This window comes from Dasypus novemcinctus, chromosome 1, assembly GCF_030445035.2.
Source record: "Dasypus novemcinctus isolate mDasNov1 chromosome 1, mDasNov1.1.hap2, whole genome shotgun sequence".
Classification (NCBI taxonomy): domain Eukaryota; kingdom Metazoa; phylum Chordata; class Mammalia; order Cingulata; family Dasypodidae; genus Dasypus; species Dasypus novemcinctus.
In genome coordinates this window covers 9,380,615-9,401,456 of record NC_080673.1, presented here as the reverse complement: position 1 = coordinate 9,401,456, position 20,842 = coordinate 9,380,615, and positions in this window count along the sequence as shown.

The window sequence follows — 20,842 nt, the reverse complement described above, 5'->3', positions numbered from 1 at the left end:
ACTTGCAGTCAATGGAGGACTGACCACTTTTGGAGCTTGGTTCAAAGCACCATCCCTAGAACAGAGCCAATATTTTGTTCAAATTTACAGTTACCTGAAAAATCTCTATTCCCAGGGTGTTGTGGCAATTTGACTTGACTTATATCTCAGCATAGAGGAAAAGGTCCTATTCTCAGGCCATCTCCATAAACAATAGCAATCAGCTGACATCAGAGTTGACTGAGGCTGTGATTTCAGTTGAAACCAACAAGATGATGGGGATTTAAAAGTAAATCCTGCAGAACTAGATAACCATAGAAAACTATGAAAAGCTCCTGAATATTTCTGGGGAAACCAAAAGACTACATTCATTCACAAGATGTGTGTATGCCTAGAAAATAACTGAGAAAGAGAAAGTGTCTGTCACTCACCTTCAGGTTACCTAGAGTCATGGTATAAGCATGAAGTGAAAGCTAAGCGTGTCTTATAAACTTCATGGTGAAATTGTGACTTCTTACATAGATCCCATGGCAAAGGATAGATGAAAATATAGGCAAAGTATTTAAGAAAATCTTCTAATTCATCACTGGCTGACCACCAAATTTATATTGAGCCAGGAGTGGCACATAGGAAGTTATCCTTAAATATAAAAACAAAAATATAAAAGAAAATAAAAAGCTAGAAGACAATTCAGTGGCCATACACTGCAAGGGATGCAGAATTTACAGATATAGTACAAGAAAAATCACTAAAAGAAAACCATCAACAAGTAAACAAAAACATGAACAATAAACAATAGCATCAAACCCTGTGGTGGAGGGAAGATTTTGACACCAAAATTGTTATACTATGTAATCTAAAATGTCTAGTTCTAAGGAAAAAAAATGTAAGATATCCAAAGAAACAGGGAAGTATACCACAGGGGGAAAAAAAACCATCAGAAAATATCCCTGATTTAGAATATATTTGGTAAAGAATTTAAATCGTCTACTGCATACGTACTCAAATACCTAAAGGAAAACATATCTAATGAAGTAAGGATAAATATACAATTATATTTCCTCAAGTAGAGAATATCAATAAAGAGATACAGAAATTATTTTAAAAGAAATAAGAAATTCTAGAGTTGAAAAGCATAATAACTGAAAAATCATTAAAGGAACTCAATAACAGATTTGAGCTGAAGGAGTAAGAATCAGAATATATGAAGATAGTTCAAAACAGTTTGTCAAGTTTTAGGAGCAGAAAACCAAAAGCAGCACCAAAATGAAGAGGAGCAGAAAGCTAAAAGCATGTGCAAAATGAAGAGAACTTTGGAACAACATCAAGCAAACCAATATACATAGAAAAAAAAGAGGAAGAGCAGAAAATTATTTGAAAAAATAATTGCCAAAAACTTCCCAAACTCTACATATTCAAGGTGGTCAGTGAATTCCAAGTATAATGGACTCAAAGAGATCCAAACTGAGACACATTATAGTTGAACAGATGATAGTCAAACACAAAGAGACAATTTTGACAGAAGCAAGAAATAAACTTAAAGAAACAGCTCAACTGCCCTACAAGGCATACTAAAGAGAGAACTTTCAGGGAAGATGGCAGCATGGGGAGGCCCAGGACTCAGTCCTTCCACCAAAACAGCTATTAATATTAAGCAGGCAGGAAATATCCAAACAACTTGTTAGGAACTTCAGAGACCAGAGAAACACTGTACAGCATTCAGGGAAGAGCAGCAGAAAGAGGCTGATAAGTTGAGGTAAAGAAATGTAAATTTCTGTCTGCACAGGGGTTACTGGTACCCATTATCCAATCTGTAGCAGGCCATCATGAGTTCTAGTCCCTAGTTAGTGGTTGCTACTCTTCCCCCAAAATAGGGTTGTGCACTGCCTATCCTGATCACAGTTTTTAATTGGCAGTTAGGATTACTGGATCCCAGTTCTGAGGTCAGCTGTTTCATCCCACCCCAGAGAAGTGTGGGATGAAAGACAGGATAGTGGCAGAAGTAGTAGGGATTTGAGGATGCAGGGCTTCCTCAAGACTTTAAGGGCAAAGTTAGTTGAAGAGCTGCATTTGCTGGGCAGGTTGGGAGGGCTCAGCTTTGAGAAACCACTGGAGAAGTTTTGGCACCCTTTCTGAATTCCTCCACAGGGCATTTTGGAGATGGTCCACACCCCATCTGTGAATTTCTGGTCCTGTAGTGGCTAGGAAAGACTGAACTAGGAAAGTCCTCCTCAGGGTGATTCTCCTACCAGAATTTTCCCTCCAGGCAAAAGCAGCATGAGACAACAAAAGGAGTGTAAAAATCTATAGTGGCTATCAGTTTGGAACACACTCCTCTAAACAGGGGACCTCCAAAGCAACTAACAAGCAAAAGCTCAGGACAAGACAGAGGCTCAGTAAGAAGGGGGAAAGCCTGTACAGTGCATTTTCCTTGGGGAGACCTTCTTAATAGATGGGCTGAAGTTCAAGAAAAATATGTCTTATCACCAACCAGTTACAAAACCAAGAAACAGACATCTCAGGGAGTAAATTCCAGAATTAACAATTTACAATATCAAAATTTACAGTGTACAAAAAAAGAGTACAAGACAAACCAATGGGGAATCATGACCCACCAAAAGGATAAAAATACAGAAAACACCAATGAAGAAGATGACGATATGTACATGCCAAACAAAGCCTTTAAATTTTTTTCTTACAAGTGTTAAGGAGATGAAAGAATACAGAGAAAAAACTGTAAGATATCAGAAAAACAGTGATAGACAGTATGAGAACCTAAGTGAAAAGGTAAAAATTTTAAAGAGAAACAAAACATAACTGAAGAAAACAATAATTGAAATGAAAAATGACCAGAAGGGTTTCTGGAGCAAAATGGAGCTGACAGAAGACAGAATCAGTGAATTTGAAGACAAGACAGTTAAAATGAGTCAGGCTGAGAAGCAGAAAGAAAAAAGTAACATTAAAAGCAAAAATAGCCTGAGACAGCTATGGAACCCTTCAAGAAGACCAATATACACATTATAGGAGTCCCGGAAGGAGAAAGGGACAGAAGTTATAGTCAAAAAAATAATGACAGAGAATTTCCTAAATTTAGCAAAACAGGTGAATATACACATCCCAGAAGCTCAGAGAACATTAAATGGGATAAACATGAAGAAAAATATATCACATCATATATTAATTACACTATCAAGTTCAAAAGACAAGGAGAGAGTTTTGAAAGCTCCAAGGGAAAGGCAATGTGCTACATAGAAGGGAATCCCATTAAGACTGATTGCTGATTTTTTCATCAGAAATCATGGAGACAAGGATACACTATATTGAAATACTCAAAGTACTGAAGGAAAACAACTGCCAGTCAAGAATTTTCAATTTGGTGAGACACTCTTTCAAAAATGAGTGAGAGATTAATAGATTCTAAGATAAACAAAAGCTGAGGGAGTACATCATCATAGATCTGTTCTATAAGCAAGGATAAAGAGAGTTTTTCAGACTGAATCAAAACAACACTTGACATTGGTTCAAAGCAGAAATAAAATTGTGGTAAAATTAACCATTTGAGTAATTATTAATGCCAGTATTATTGCACTGTATTATTTAGTATATTATTCTACTTCTTAACTCCTGCAGATGCCAAAAGGCAGATGCATAAAAAGTAATGATAAATACTGGTTTATATTTAATATTGAGGCATATAATACATAAATATATAAGTGGTAAACAAGCACCAAAAAAATGATAAAGGGAGAGAGGGTTATAGGAAAAATATATGTGCATGCTATTGAAGTTAAGTTGATATCAGACCAAATATAATTATTACACATTTAGAATATTAAATTTTAACCCTATGGTAACCACATGGAAAAGAGATGGAAAAACACATCCAGATAGAAACTGAGAAGGCATTCAATATGGTACAACACAAGAAAGTAAATAAATATAAAACTAGGATTTAACGGAAGTGAGGGACAAAAACAGTATAAGACTTACAAAGCCTAAATATCAAAATGACAGAAGAAAGACCTGTATTATAGCACTGACCTTAAAAATAAATGAACTAAGCTTTCCAGTCAAAAGGCTGGGATTGGCATAATGGATAAAATCTTAATCATCTTAAAGTCAAAGTTACAAGTAGGTTGATGGTAAAAGTGTGGAAAAAACATATAAACCATGAAAACCATAATCAAAAGTGAGCTGCAGTGGCTGTTCTAATATTGAATAAAATAGACTTTAAGTAAAAATCAGTTATGAGTGACAAAGATGCTCATTACCTATTGATACATAGGACAATTCAACAGGAAGATGTAACAATTATAAATATATATGTTCTTAGTAGCAGAACACAAAACTATATGAAGCAAATACTGACAAATTTAAAGAAAGAAAATGATTGTTTTAAATTAATAATAGGCAACTTTAACAGAAGTCAGAAGATCAAGGAGGAAATACAGGACTTGAATGATACACTAAATCAACTAGAATTAACAGCCCTATATAGAGCACTTCACCCCCCAAAAAGCAGAATACATATACTTCTCAAGTGCACATGGATCATTCTCCATGATAGACTATATGCTGGATCAAACAACAAGTCTCAATAAATTCAATACAACATAATTTCTCAGACCACAGAATGAAGCTAGAAATCTATAACAGGAAAAGAAAGAGAAAACTCACTCATTTGTGGAAATTAAACAACATACTCTTATACAACTAATGGGTTACAGAAGAAAGCAAAAACAAAATTAGGAAATCTCTAAAGGTGAATGAAAATGAAAATATAATATATCACAACTGATGGGATGCGGGTTAGGCAATGATGAAAGGGAAATTTATATATAGTTTTAAATTCTTACATTAAAAATTAAGAAAGACTTTTAATGAGAGACCTAAATTCAAAACTGGAGAACTAGAAAAAGAAGAGCAAACTAAACCCAAAACAAGCAGAAGGATGGACATAACAAAGATTACAGTAGAGATAAATAAAGCAGAAAACAACAGCAACAACAAAAAAGAGACTCTAGAAACAGATGTGGCTCAACTGATTGGACCCCTGTCTACCATATGGGAGGCCCTGGGTTCTCTTCCCAGGGACTCCTTGTGAAAGCAAGCTGGCCCACACCCACAGAGAGCTGACAGCCTGTGCCAACAGAGAGCTGAGGCAGCAAGATGACACAACAGTGGGAGACAAGCAGACACAGAAGAATGCACAGCAAATGGGCACAGAGAGCAGACAGCAAGCAAGTGGTGGCAAAGGGGGTGGATAAATAAACAAAATAAATCTTTTAAAAATTAAAAAATAAATAAAGTGACTCAACAAAACCAAAAATTGGTTCTTGGAAAAGATCAATAAAGTTGATAAACCATTAGCTAGACTGACAAAGAAAAAAAGAGAGAGGATACAAATAACTAAAATCAGAAATGAAAAGGAGAGCATTCTTACAGACAATGCTGCAATATAAAGGACTACAAAGATACTATGAAAAAAGTACACCAAAATTTATATAACCTAGATGAAGTGGACAAATGCTTAGAAACATATACATTACTTATATTGACTCAAGAATAATTAGAATATCTCAACAAATCAATTACTGGTAATGAGATTTCACTAGTAATCAAAAACCTTCCAATAATGGAAAGCCCAGAACTAGGAGTCTTCACAGGTGAATTCTACCAATCATTCCAAGAAGAATTAATATCAATCCTTCTCAAACTCTTACAAATAATTGAAAAGGAGGATATATTGCCTAACTCATTCTAAAAGTCCAACATCACCTTCAAACCAAATCTGAATAAATTTACCACAAGAAGAGAAGACTACAGATCAATATCTTTTATAAATATTGATGCAAAGTCCACAATAAAACACCAGCAAACCAAATCCAACCAGCATATATATTAAAGGAATTTTATATCATGATCAAGTGATATTTATCTCTGGTGTGCAAGGTTGTTTCAACATAAGAAAGTTGACTAATGTCATACAGCCCATTAACAGAATGAAGGGGGGGGAAAAAAACAAACACATATGGTCATCTTGATCAATGCATAAAAGGCATTTGACAAAATAAAGCACACTTTCTTGACAAAAACACTTGTAACAGTAGGAATAGAAGGAAACTTCCTCAACATGATAAAAAACATGTATAAAAAGTCCACAACTAATATCCTACTTACTGGTGAAAACTGAAAACTTTCCCTCTAAGGTCAGGAATAAGGCAAGGATGCCCACAGTCACCACTGTTATTTAACATTGTACTGGAAGTTCTTGCCAGAGCAATAAGGCAAGAAAAGGAAATAAAAACATCCAAATTGGAAAAGAAGAAGTTAAACTTTCTCTATTTGCAGGCAATATGGTCGTATATACAGAAAAACTGAAAAATTCACAACAAAGATCTAGAGGTAATAAGTGAATTCAGCAAAGTGGCAGGATACAAGATCAGCACCCAAAAATCAGTAGTGTTTTTATATATAAGCAATATACAAACAGAATAAGAAATCAAGAAAAAATTCTATTCACAGTAGCACCAAAAGAGTCAAATATCTAGGAATAAATTTAACCCAAGATGTAAAAAATTTATACAATGAAAACAAAAAAAAAAAAAAAAAAAAAAAAAAAGGAAAGAAATTAAAGAAGACATAAATAAATGGAAGGATATTCTGTGGAATTGGAAGATTAAATATTATTAAGGTGCCTATACTATTCAAACAATTTATATGTTCAATGCAATCCCAGTCAAAATTCCAACTACCTTCTGTGCAGAAATGAAAAAGTCAATCATCAAATTTATATGGAAGGATAAGGGACTCTAAGTCATTCAAGTCATGTTGAAAAAGAGCATTGAAGTTAAAGCACCCACACTTCCCAACCCTAAAACTTATTGCAAAGCCACAGTAATTAAAACAGTTTGGTATTGGCACAAGGACAGACAAATAAACCAATGGAATAGAATTGATAACCCAGAAATCAACCCTTACATTTACTGCTCACTGATTTTTGTTAATGTGCCAAAACTACACAAATGGGAAGGAATAATCTCCTCAACAAATGGTACTGGGAAAACTGGGTCTCCATTTGCAACAATAGTAGGAGCACCCCTATCTTCTACCATATGCAAAAATCAACTCAAAATAATCAAGGACTTCAAGGTAAGGGCTAGCTATATCACACTCCTAGAGAAAAATCTTCAGTACTTTGTGTTGGGCAATGATTTCTTAGATTTTACACCCAAAGCATAAGCTACAAAAGAAAAAATAGATAATGGGGAGCCTCATTAAAACTGAAGCTTTTGTTCTTCATAGGGCTTTATCATGAAAGTAAAACGACAACCTATACCATGCGAGAAAATATTTGAAAATCACATAAGTCCTTCCACTTAACAACAGAAAGCAAACAATTCAGTTTAAAAATGGGCAAAAGACTTTAAGAGACAACTCTCCATAGAAAAGATACACTTGATTTCCTTTTTTAGTTTCCCATCAGATTTATCTCTCAATTCGTTTATATCCTAAGTGCCAGCTTAAATCATACAGAAACGTCCATATTCTGGTAACAATGAATGAATATACCGAGGAAGGACACTACTGGTACAAATCAGGAATGACCTGGGGGATGTGATGGGCAAGAATAAAGGAAAAGAGGAAGGAAATCATGTGTGGTCAGTACTGATTGTGAATTAATGTGGGTGTTTTATATCTGCAGAGAAGAAGTGAATAAGCTAGCATTAACAGTACCAACTTTGATTCAGGAACTTCATAGCTGTTAAATCTTTGGAAACCCTATGAGGTGGTATAATTAGTCTAGTGTTAAATACAAATCTTCTGCCTTTTGAGGAGATATGGTTAGTTCTGGAAGTTTATGTAACAAAAAAAAAGGCATAGCATTAGAACTTTTATCTGATTCTAAACCATTGTTCATCCTTCCATAAAATGAGTACCCAACTCTTGCTCTCTGGGGAAACAAACTTCAATTAGCTACATACGGAATTGCTAAAATTTCAAATTTAATATTATTGTAATGTTAACAAACATTTTAAAATTGTAAAAAGATAATGCATTGTTTCAGAGACACTTTAGAAACAAAGTTGTTTTTGTTGTTTTTTATGGTGGGATTGAGAAATAAATCTATCCTTTTTTAAAAGAATCCAGCAGTCATCTAAAACATGTGTGTATATATATATCATATATTTGCTTATTGCTGGCAAAACATAATCCCACTATTTTAAAAAAATATTAATTTTGATTGTTACATTATTCTATAACCTAAAAATATACATGTTTCAATTATATGTGATTTTTACATTTAATATTAATATAAACTGACACACTTACCTTTCCAAAAGTTTCATGTGGGGAAAAATCCTATATTATGAGCAGCCATCTTTAAATCTATAGCACATCTTCCAGGCCACTGCGGCATTTTATTGAGACATTATTGTGCAACAGACTTGTCTAAAAGGATACTGTGTTCCTAAATGTTAAATAGTTCTGCATTTTTCAAACCTTGCTTAAATTGGGGGAAAAATATGTTTCACTCCATGAGATGTATTCCTAAACAATGTTCCATAAATAGATGAAAAAAGTAAGTTATTTTCACGGATTGATTCAACTGATAGAAAATCTGCTCCTGCAACCTCCTTTTCTTGTCTTAGCTCCCATACTAGAAGATCCTGAAAAATCCTAGTGCCACTCAAAGACTTGGTAAAGAAAGGCTTGTTAAAGAGAGACCACGTTTCAACTTTTCCTAAATTTTAACAACTTGTATCTAGAAATGTTATGTATACCACCTGATGATTATGCTACAAGAGAGCCAGAAAAATTTTTTACACTTAAATATACATCAGATAATTTTTCTGGCTTAGTTTGTTAGCTTGTTGTGTCAATGATTATTTCATTTAAGAAACTTCAACCTAAAATATTTTTACTTAGCATTAATAATAATAAAAAAAAATAGAAAAATTTAAAAAAAAATTGTCAGTATGTCCATGGGTCCAACAAATTTTAGGTACTAAATAGTTAATGGTCATGTTTCTTCCAGTTTAATGCATTATGGTATGTAAGTGTGTGTGTGTGTGTGTGTGAAAGAGAGAGAGAGAGAAAGAGAGGGAGAGAGAGTATATCTATGCACATTCAAATGTCTCTAGCATGAATTTCCATGTCATACTTTTTTATCACTGAAACAAGGCTAGCATTTAGGAAAGCATTGATTTACTTTTGCATGTCATGTTTGGAAATATAGCTTTTCCTTCACCCAGTGACTAATGAGCCTGTCAGTTGAATGGTGTTTTACAAAGTTTTATGTAGCAAAGGACTAGTGGCTACTTTTTATTCTATACCCAAAGCAGAAAATATGGCAAGCAGAACAAAAATGTCAAATATAATCTATCATGGATCAATTATATGTGACAGAAAAAACAGAAAAGGAAAGAAATATACTATTATCTGAATCGAAAAGAGCATATTAGATAATGGAAAAGATTTCTTTCTTTCTCATAATGCATCGTATGTCTGCAATGAAAAACTATATCCAGTTAAATTTCCCTAAACCGTAATTCTGACCTAAACCATAATGATGGCATATGCAAATACTGTTATATTCCACATCTTCTTCCCTTTCACTGTTACAAGTCAAAGTACAATATTTTTTAAATTTGTCACTAGGTCTTTTAAATCAAATAGCAATAGGAAGAGACCAGTCTATTTATTACAACAAACATCTTAGGTGAGTCATTTCAGTATCAGCTGATTGATAAAATCTGAAGAACCAAAAGTGCTATAATTTCCTATATTCATCTGGGGAAATTTCAGACAAAAAAAAAAAGTTCATTTCGCCAGGCATCTGAGATGAAATTGAGCATACCAACCTCAGTCAATATTTTCCTGTTGAGTTAGAGCACAAACCACAAACACCGCAAACATCCCACTAGTACCTTTTGGATTGAGATGTTTTTACGGGTGAGGAAGAATCCAATGAAGAACAGTTGGTTTCTGGAAGGTTTTGACAATATTATTTCGAGGAAAAGTCCCAAGCACTAAATAAATGTTACTTTAACAAGAGTTCCCATGTCAGGGTTCACCTGCATTGCTCATTCCCATGACGGCAGTCACTTGCAAGAGAATGCTGAGGTCGAAAGCTGAGCTGTCCAATACGATAACTACTAGCCACACATGGCCATTTAAATTTAGGTTTAGAATCGTTAAACTTGAATAAAAATTTATTTCCTCAGCTCTAGTAGTCACATTTAAAATGTTTAAAAGTCACATGTGACTAGTGACTGTCATTGAAGCTCTGAGTGCCTCCTGAATGTGGAAACTAGATAACACGTTGAGGTTTTTTTTCAGGGAGTGCGTTATTATTTCTAGACTTCCCTTTTCCTTCATAAAGTATTATGGAAGTATAACTTCAAAAACAGGTCCTAAACATTTGTATGTCCTTAGTTTTATTTTATATCATCTTATAAGTTAAATTTGTAGCCCCCATCTTGCCTATTTCCCCTGGATAATTTAGAGATCTCATTTCCTACCACACTCTCCTTCTTTTATTCTGCATCAGCCAAACCAGCCCTATTTCTTTCACAAATACTCAAATGCATATGTTAATCACTTGGTAATTTGTCTCTCTGAAAGATTATTCCCCTGAAAACATGACATACCCCCTAAAACATTCAGACCTTGGCCTCAGTATAATCGCCTGAGAATTTTTTTTGACTATCCTGTCTAAAAAGTACCCATGTGCTGTATTCATATTTTTCTTTTAAAAACTAAAATATTATACATTTTATAATCATTGTCATCATCATTATCACTAACACTTAAATTGAGAATTTCATTATGTCCCAGGGATGGTTCCGAGAGATTTTCATGTATTACGGGATGCTCACATAAGCCCTAAGAAGCAGGGATATCTATAGCATTAAGTTATTATCCCATTTAAAGAAGAATTAGTTATGGCATAAAGGAGCAGCTACATGTCCAAAGCTCAGATACGGTGAGTCCTGGGCTAGAATGCAGGCAGTCTGGCAGGATTATACTCTCAGGGAGCATTGTTTGTTTTTAATTAGCTGCCCCTGCTTTCAAGAGAATAGATATGTTATCTGTTTCATCTAATTTTCTATTTCTGGCACTCTAGTCAGTATCTGCCCCACAGAACACACTTAATAAATATTTGTTAAGTTAATGAATGGACAGAAACACCAATCAATAGGTTAATTTAAAGAAGTAAATTAAACGTGTAAATAGGGTAAGAAAGGTCACTCAATTTTCAGTGTGCATGAAGATTTTTTTCTTTTTTAAAAAACTTTTTTATTTTAATTAACAGTAGTATGCTACTACTATTGAATGTAAGACTAAGATAAGTCATTGTCAGTGTTATTCAAATTTCCAGGTCGTTGGTCCCTATGAGTATCCCAATTCCCTCCTGGCAAAAGAGTATGGGCGGGCTTTGCCCATTGTGCTCTATAATGTCTGTGGGAAGATATTATCATGCCATGGTGTCAAACTTTCAATGTCAGGAATGCACATACAGAACAGAGTTGAGTTGGCAGAGATTTTAAGTGTTAATGAAAAAGATAGAGTTTCTGTCTGTATGGGAAATGTTACAAAGAACCCTAAAACTCCCCTGGCTAAAACAACAAAGATGTGTACCTAGCTCACACTGTCTGTCTCCAGAGGATTCATGGGAATGCGTTGCTCCTTTAGGCACTCATGGACAGGCTGCATCAGCTGCCAGAGCAGCCTCCATTTCACAAGTCGTCAGTTGCCATGCCGAAGGGAAGAAAGAGAACTCTGTAGGGTTTAACAGTGGCAATTAGAGGCATGATCTAGAAGGGACACACGATTTTTGCTTGTAATTTACTGTCCAGAGTTAATCAGACGGCTTCAAACACCCACAATAGGGCCAGGATGTACGATCCACTGTGTATCTGGAAGGCAGATCTCCAGAATGGTGAACTGCATTACTGTCTATCACAGTGACAAAGGAAAACAAGCAAAGAATGAGCAGGTTGGAGGTTCTGATAAATGTTCGAGTCCACCATTCACAGTGGAGTTCTAGCTGCAGGGGGGCTTGGAAAGGAATATTCCTAACAAGTATTAGTTATACTACTAGTGGAAAACCAGGAGCCAGTCAAGAAGCAGAGATGATTGGGACAGGCATATAAGGAGCATGGCTCCCTTTTTGATGTTTGATGGCTGAGAGTGTTTAAGCCTCATTTGGGCATGTCCCACATTTGGGCATGCTGGTAAGAACATCCAGTAAACCCTTCACTGGTATTGATGGAAGGTTCAAACAATGAAAGACCTTGCCCACCTATATTAATCAGCCAAAGGATTGCTGATGCAAAATATCAGAAATCTACTGGCTTTTATAAAAGGTATTTATGGGGTAGAAGTTTATAGTTACCACACCATAAAGCGTAAGCTACTTCCTCACCAAAGTATGTTGCCACGTGTTGGAGCAAGGTGGCTGCCGACATCTGCCAGGGTTCAGGCTCCTTGGATTCCTCTTTCCCAGGGTGTGTTTCTTTCCAGGCTCAGCTGCCCTGCTCTCTCCACAAGGCCAGCTGTAGACTATCAGGTGACCAGCTCTGTCTCTCTCCCCAAGGCTCCATTCTCTCCAGGCTCAGCTGCTCTGCTCCTCTGTGCACTTACTTCTCGGGCTCCAGCTCAAAACTCCAACCTCTGCCCTGCCATGTGGTTTTCTCTGTGAGTTCCGGCTCACCAAGAGGGCAGGGACTGAGCATCCTACTGACATGGCCCATTCAAAGCCTTAATCATTATTTAATCAAGTAAAAGTAAATCCAATATAATCGAATATGCCTGGAGGGACAGAGCAGTTTACAAACATAATTTGATATCTACTTTTGGAATTCATAAGCAATATCAAACTGCTACACAGCCCATACAGAGAACCATCTCCTGGCCTCAAGGCCTAATAAAATCATCAATTCTTTCTTTGCTCTCTAAAGACATATTCAGACAATCTTCAGAATACTGTCCTGTTATTCCCAGAGAGCTTCATTAATTAATAACTATTTTCATAAGCTCTTGGTATGTGTGTGTGGAACCATCAGTTTTGACATCCCAACCAAGTTTTCAGAGGGGTATATACTACCTCTTCAGGATGACCACACGCGGTGGTGCTAGGACCAGAAATGATTAAGCCAGGAATAGGCTGAGGTACCTGTTCTCCTTGAGTCCCCTGCAGACCCAGAAAATTATGTTCTTAAGTTAATCCTTTCCTGTATATGTAAGCCTATTTTATGTGGGAAATTTTGGTTAATTTCATTTAAGGGAGTAGGTTTTTTAAATTTTAAAGCATTTGTATTGAGATATATTCACATACCATATACTCAATTGAAAATGTATAATCAATGGTTCTCAGTATAATCACAATGTTGTGCATTCACAACCAAAAAGGTTTTAGAATGATTTCATTATTTCAAAAAGAAAAACTCCACACCCATTAGCAGTCACCTCTTAATCCCTCTAACCTTCCTCAGTCCTTCATAACCATTAATCTAAATTCATCTTTATGAATTGGTTTATATTTACATATTAAATAAATGGAATCATACAATTCATAGTACTTTGTGTCTGGTCTCTTTCATTTAGCATAATGTGTTTGTTTTTGTTTTTTTGTCTGATATTAATATCTTGTAACATTAACACGCATTTGTTCAGTTTCAAAGGAAAACAGTCTTATATATGCAATATCACTCATATTTGCATTTCACATGAGGTTTTACTATGCTATACAGTCCCATTTACATTTTTTAGTTTTCCTTTAATAATATACATGACCTTAGACTTCCCTATCAACCACTGTCAGACCCATGTAATAGTATTGCTAGTTACAAATATTATCTTGTGCATTCACCTTTTCTGTTCATTTCCAAAGATTAACACACATCCTTTTTACCAGTTCTTTACTAGTTAACCCTCAGCTTTTCATTCTCTAAGTTGATTCTATTTTCTGGTGATTCATATTCAACTTATTAACTCCATAAGATTACACAATATATTTAGTTCAAAACAGTGCAATCATACAGTATTTGTCCTTTTATGTCTGGCTTGCTTCACTCAACATAATGTCCTCCAGGTTCATCCATATTGTCATATGTCACTTTTTCTTACAGCTGCATAATATTCTATTGTGTGGATACACCAGTTTATCCTTTAATTGGTTGACAAACACTTAGGTTATTTCCATCTTTTGGCAATTGTGAATAATGCTGCTATAAACATAGGCGTGCAGATGTCTGTTCGTGTCACTGCTTTCTGTTTTGCTGAATATATACCCAGCAGTGGTAGTACTGAGTCACAAGGCAAATCTATATAATTCAATTTCTTTGGGGACTTCCAAACAGTCCTCCACAGTGGCTGTACAATTCTACATTCCCACCAGCAGTGAGTAAGCGTTCCTATCTCTCCACATACTCTCCAACTCTTGTAGCTCTTTGTTTTTTAATTGTGGTCATTCTAATAGGTGGAAATGATATCTCATAGTTTTGATTTCCATTTCCCAGATCATTAATGATGTTGAACATTTTTTCATGTGTTTTACCAGCATTTGTATTTCTTCTTTGGAAAATTGTCTTTTCAAGTCTTTTGCCCATTCTTTAGTCTGGTCATTTGTCTTTTTATTGCTGAGTTGGATGATCTCTTCATATATCATGGATGTTAAACCCTTGTTGGATAGGTGATTTTCAAATACTTTCTCCCATTGAGTCATTGCCTTTTCACCTTTTTGACAAAGCCCTTTGAGGTGCAAAATTATTTCATTTTGAGGAGGTCCCATTTATCTATTTTCTGTTTTGTTTTTCTTGTTTTTGGTGTAAAGTCCAAGCAACCACGGCCTATCACAAAATCTTTAAGATGCTTCCCTATATTTTCATCTAGTAGTTTTATGGTCCTGGCTTTTATATTTTTTAGGTCTTTGATCTATTTTGAGTTTATTCTTGTGTAGGGAGTAAGACAGTGGTCCTCTTTCATTCTTTTGGTTATGGATAGCCAGTTCTCCCAGCACCATTTCTTGAAGAGACTGTTATGTCCTGTTAACATGGACTTGGTAGGTTTGTCAAAAACCAGTTGGCTGTGAACGAGGGTTTATTACTGGACTCTTGATTTATTTCACTGATTGATTTCTGCCAATACTATGCATTTTGACCATTTTAGCTTTGTAATATGTTTCAAGGTCAGGCAGTGAAAGACCTTCTATATTGTTCTTCTTTTTTAGGTTGTTTTTGTATATTCAGGTACCCTTTTCCTTCCAAATAAAATTGGCAATTGCCCTTTCTATTTCTGTAAAGTAGGTTGTTGGAATTTTATCAGTATTGCATTGAATCTTTAAATCAGTTTGGGTAGAATTGCCATCTTCATAATATTTAGTCTTCCAATCCATGAACATGGAATGTCTTTCCCTTTGTTTAGTTCTTCATTGATTTCTTTTAGCATTGTTTTGTACTTTTCTGGTCTTGTATTTCCTTGGTTAAATTTATTCCTAGGTATTTGACTCCCTTTTTGCTACTGTAAGTGGAATTTTCCCGATTTCCTCCTCAGATTGTTCAAAACTTGGGTACAGAAACAGTGTTGACTTTTACATTTAATCTTGTATCCTGCCACTTTGCTGAATTTATTAGCTCAAGTAGCTTCTTGTAGACATTTCAGAATTTTCTAAATATAAAATCATGTCATCTGTGAGCAGTGAGAGCTTAACTTACTTTTTTCCTATTTGGTTGCCTTTTTTTTCTTGTCTAATTGCTCTAGCTAGGACTTCTAGCACAATGTTGAATAGCAGTGGTGAGAGTGAGCATCCTTGTTTTGTTTCTGATCTTAGAGGGAAAGCTTTCAAACTTTCCCCTTTGAGTACAATGTTGGCTGTGGGTTCTTCATATATGCCCTTTTATCTTATTGAGAAATTTTCCTTCTATTCCTATCTTTTGAGGCATTTTTTCAAGAAAGGGTGCTGGATTTTGTCAAATGCTATTTCTGCATCAATTGAGATGAACATGTGCTTTCTTTTTTCCCCTTCATTTGATTAATGTGGTGTATTACGTTGATTTTCTTATGTTGAACCACCATTGCATACCAGGAATAAATCCCACTTGGTTGTGATATATAATTCTTTTGACATGTTTTCTGATTCTATTTGCAAATATTTTCTTGAGAATTTTTGCATTTATGTTCATTAGAGAGATGCATTTGTAATTTTCGTTTTTTGTAGTGTCTTTATCTGACTTTGTTGTTAGGGTGATGTTGGCTTCATAAAATGTGTTGGATAATTTTCCCTTCTTTTCAAATTTTTGTAAGAATTTAAGCAGGATTTTTTTGTTAATTCTACTCAAAATGGTTAGTAGACTTGACCTGTGATGCCATCTGGCCCTATTCTTTTCTTTTTTGGGAGGTTTTTGATGACTGTTTCAATTTCTTTAAATGTGATTGGTTTGTTGAGTTCTTTTATTTCTTGTACCATGAGTGTAGTTTATTTGTGCATTTCTGGGAATTTGTCTTTTTCATCTAGGTTGTCTAGTTTGTTGGCATACAGTTTCTCATAATAAACTTTTATGATCCTTTTTATTTTTCTGGGATCAGTCATAATTTCCCCCTTTCATTTCTGATTTTATTTATTTGCATATTCTCCCTTTTTTTCTTTGTTAGTCTAGCTAAGGATCTGTCAATTTTATTGATCTTCTAAAGGAACCAGCTTATGGTTTTGTTGATTTTTCTCTATTGTTTTTTTTTTGTGTTGTTCTCAATATCTTTTATTTCTTTTCTAATTTTTGTTATTTCTTTCCTTCTGTTTGCTTTGGGAATTGTTTGCTGACCTTTTCCTAGTTTCTTCAGTTCAGTGAGATATTTGATTTTACCTCTTTCTTCTTTTTTAATACAGACAAATAGGGCTATAATTTTCCCTCTCAGTACTGCCTTTGCTGTATCCCATAAGTTTTGATATGTTTTGTTCTCATTTTCATTCATCTTAATATATTTACTAATTACACTTATAATTTCTTCTTTAACCCATTGATTATTTTTCTTGACACCTTTGCAAATTTCCCCCTTTCCTTCTATTATTGATTTTCAGTTTCATTCCACTATGATTTGAGAAGATGCTTCATATATTTCAAAATTTTTATATTTTGAGACCTACCTTGTGACCTAACATGTGGTCTATCCTGGGTAAAGATCCATGAGAACTTGAGAAGAATGTATAACCCACTCATTTGGGATACAATGTGGTGTATTCGTCTATTAGGTATAGCTTGTTTATCATATTGTTCAAGTTCTCTCTTTTTTTGTTGATCTTCTGTCTCATTGTTCAGTCTAATAATGTGAGTGGTGTGTTGAATTCTCCAACTATTATTGTAGAGATATCTATTTCTCCTTTTAGTTTTGCCAGAGTTTGCCTCATGTATTTTGGGGCACCCTGGTTAGGTTCATAGACATTTATGATTGTTATTTCTTCCTGATGGATTGTCCCTTTTATTAATATATAACAGCCTTCTGTATCTCATATCTTTTCTACATTTAAAATCTGTTTTGTCTGATATTATTATAGCTATCCCTGCTTTTTTTTTTGGTTAGTGTTTGCATGGAGCACTTTTTTTCATCCTTTACTTTCATCCAGTTTGTATCCCTGGGTCTAAGGTGAATCTCTTGTAGGCAGTATATGGATGGCTCATGGTTTTTTGTTTTGTTTTACACCATTCTTGCAGCCTATATCTTTTCATTGGGAAGTTTAATCCATTCACGTTCAGTGATATTACTATTAATGCATTATTTATTTCTACCATTTTATTCTTTGGTTTTCATATGACATATCTTATCTTATTTTAGGCTGTCTTTTTATTACTTTGGTTGTCCTTTCTGCTATTCTTGTCTTCTATTCTCTCCTCTAAGCCTCTCTCTCCTCTCTTTTTTTTTTTTTTTTTTTTGGTGGTGGGGGGGTGCTGTAAAGCTCTCTTGACTAATTCCTGCAAAGGCACATTCTTTTTTATCAATTATCCTAGTTTATGTTTGTGACTATTTTAAACTCCTATTTATATTTGAATGACAATTTTGCCCGATAAAGAATTCTCATGTTGCAATTACATATACAGACTGTTATATATCTTGTCATAACTTACAGAATTATGAGAGAGACAGTTTAAACTCTAATGTAAACTATATTCCACACTTAGTGGCAATGCCCCAACATATGTGTTAATCAATTGTATCAAATGTGCTACATGAATTGGGAAAGTGTGAGAGGGTTAGGGAGTGGGACATTTGGGAATTCCCTACATTTTTTATGTAACATTTATGTAATCTAAGCATCTTAAAAATTTTAAAAAGTATTTTTAAAAAAAAAAGAATTCTCAGCTGGAAAATTTTCTCCTTTAGTATCCTAATTGTATCATACCACTGTCTTCTCACATTCATGGTTTCTGATGAAAAATCTGCACTAAGTCTTTCTGGGTGTCCCTTGTATGTGAGGCTTGTTTCTTCCTTGTTGAGCTCAGAATTTTCTTTATCTTTGATGTTTGACATTCTGCGTAGTATGTACCTTGGAGTCGGTCTATTCACATTTATTCTGATTGGGATATGCGGCACTTCGTGGACCTGCAAGATCATTTCTTTCATGAGTGGTGGGAAGTTTTTATCCATTATTTCCTCAACTATTCTTTCTGTCAGTTTTCCCTTCTCTTCTTCCTTTGGAAGTCATCTGGATCTTTGATGTATTCCTTTTCTTGGGCCATTTCTTCCATTTTCTTAGTATGACTTGTACTTTTTTGCTGATGTCTAGGCATCTGATTAGGATGGTGAGTTTACTCCTGCTCAGTTTCTCTCTCTTTCATAGGGATTTGGTGGTGGGTGCCTGTATTGTTGCTCTTCTTTGACTCTTGGTTCAACCTGTTCTAGGTCTTTAGGATTGTCTCTGTTAGTTGTTGAAATCTGGGTCCTGGACCCCGTAATGTGTTGCAGCTTCTCTTCAGAGTGCCTTGGTTAGCGAGGTTGTAAAAGCTGAAAAAATCCTCTTTCAGTTATTTACTTTCTTCTTCTTCTTCTTTTTTTTTTTTTTTTTTTTTTTTAGCAAAGTAAGTGTTTATTAAAATATATGTCACAGTTCTAGGTTAGGAAGTCCAAGGAAAACTCATTCTTCCTTTATGCTTCCACCCAGCATCCTCAATGTGTGATTGTCATCTTCATGGTCACAGGATAGCTTCTGCACACCCATGCACTAGACTTATATCCCAGGCAGGAAGAATAGGAGGAGAATAAAGGGTGTAGTACAAGGGGAGTTCCAGATGCACCCTAAAAATCCTTTTTAAAAAATGTTTTGTCAGTTATTTGGAAAAGTTCCATATTATAAGCTTAATACAATTTCAAAAACTGAATATATTCCAGAACCACTTCTTCATTTTTAATCCCTCACATGGACTTCCCTGGTTGACCAGCAGAAGCCTCAGTTTGAATCCTGATTGGAGTTTGTTTGCTGCAACCAGGAACTGGATCAATGTAACAGAGATTCCTGCCTGCAGCCTAAGAGCCTCGCAAATCAAACTTTCTCAGAGACAGTTCAATCTTTGCTGGCAGCCCCCTCTCTTTCCCCAGGTAGGAAATATTTCCATTCTGCTCTATGTCCTCAATGACCAGTCCAGGTCAGTATGGAGAAATTTGAGAGGATCAGATATCTTTAGTCCCATGCCAATTCCCAAGAGAAACAACGGTATGACCCCATGGCCTGGAAGAGCTCATGGGACACAGCAGACCAAACTGGTGTGTGGAAAGCTGAATCAGCCTTAGGCTGTGTCCCTCTCTCTCCTGATTCCTGAGAAGGTGGATCCCTTTGGTCATCTTCATCTGTAGCTGTAGGTCCAAGGCCAGAGAATTCAAAGCTTCTCCTTTAGGGTGGGGAGGGGCACCAGAAGCTCCACCTGCTTTCTGCTCATGGTTTCAAGGTCCAGGTTCCTTTCCTGTGTCTTTCTCTCCTCTGGGCGGTGTCAGCTTTTCCTTGGTGAACTACACCACAGAACTGTTTGTTTCCCAGGCTTTTTCTGTCTGACTTACAGCTATTTTTCTGTGAAAGGAGAGAATCCTATGATTTTCTAACCTATCATCTTCCCAGAAGTCACTAAATCTTACGTTTTAATCCCATTTCCTCCTGTAGTAAAGTCTATAGAACCACCAATCCCCATAATAGCTGTTAATGTACTTTTAGGATAATTCTAAAAAAACAAAAGAATATATCTACCCATCCCTAGCCACCAACTAAATCATCCTTTCAAACTATATATTCAAATACTGTATGCCAGATTGTTATCCATTTTAATATATCTTCCCCAGATTTTCCCAGGTCTTTTCTCCTGTCATGAAATAGAGATTTTGTAATTAAGCACTGTGTCTCAACAATTGAGTGATAATGAAAACTGAACAGATTCCACATTAATGCCACCTTGACTCATAGAATAGCTACAATCATTTTTTTTTGCTTGCTTGTTTGTTCTAAGGTCTATCTGCATTTCTTTCTTCTTCCTAATACACTCTACAATTATAAGCAGAAAGATAATTTTCTATGTTTAAGGGAATGATATTTTTAGCTCCCATTTCTCTCTCTATAAAAACTCTCTCCCTAATTTTCTTGGCAGGAAGATTCCTTCTTATTCTTTCTTGGCAGGAGGATTCGTTCTTAAGCCACATACAGTTCAAACTTCACTGATGTCTCAGTTAAGGCTGAAACAAGCGTAGAGAAGCCGTGGCAATGTGTAGATACACGTAGGAGGGCTACGTGATAAACTGTAGAAGGAATATTTGTTAGTTAAAGCAAATTCTTGCCATTCTAGCTATACAACTTTTCCTTTTCCTTTTATCATCCTATCTTTGT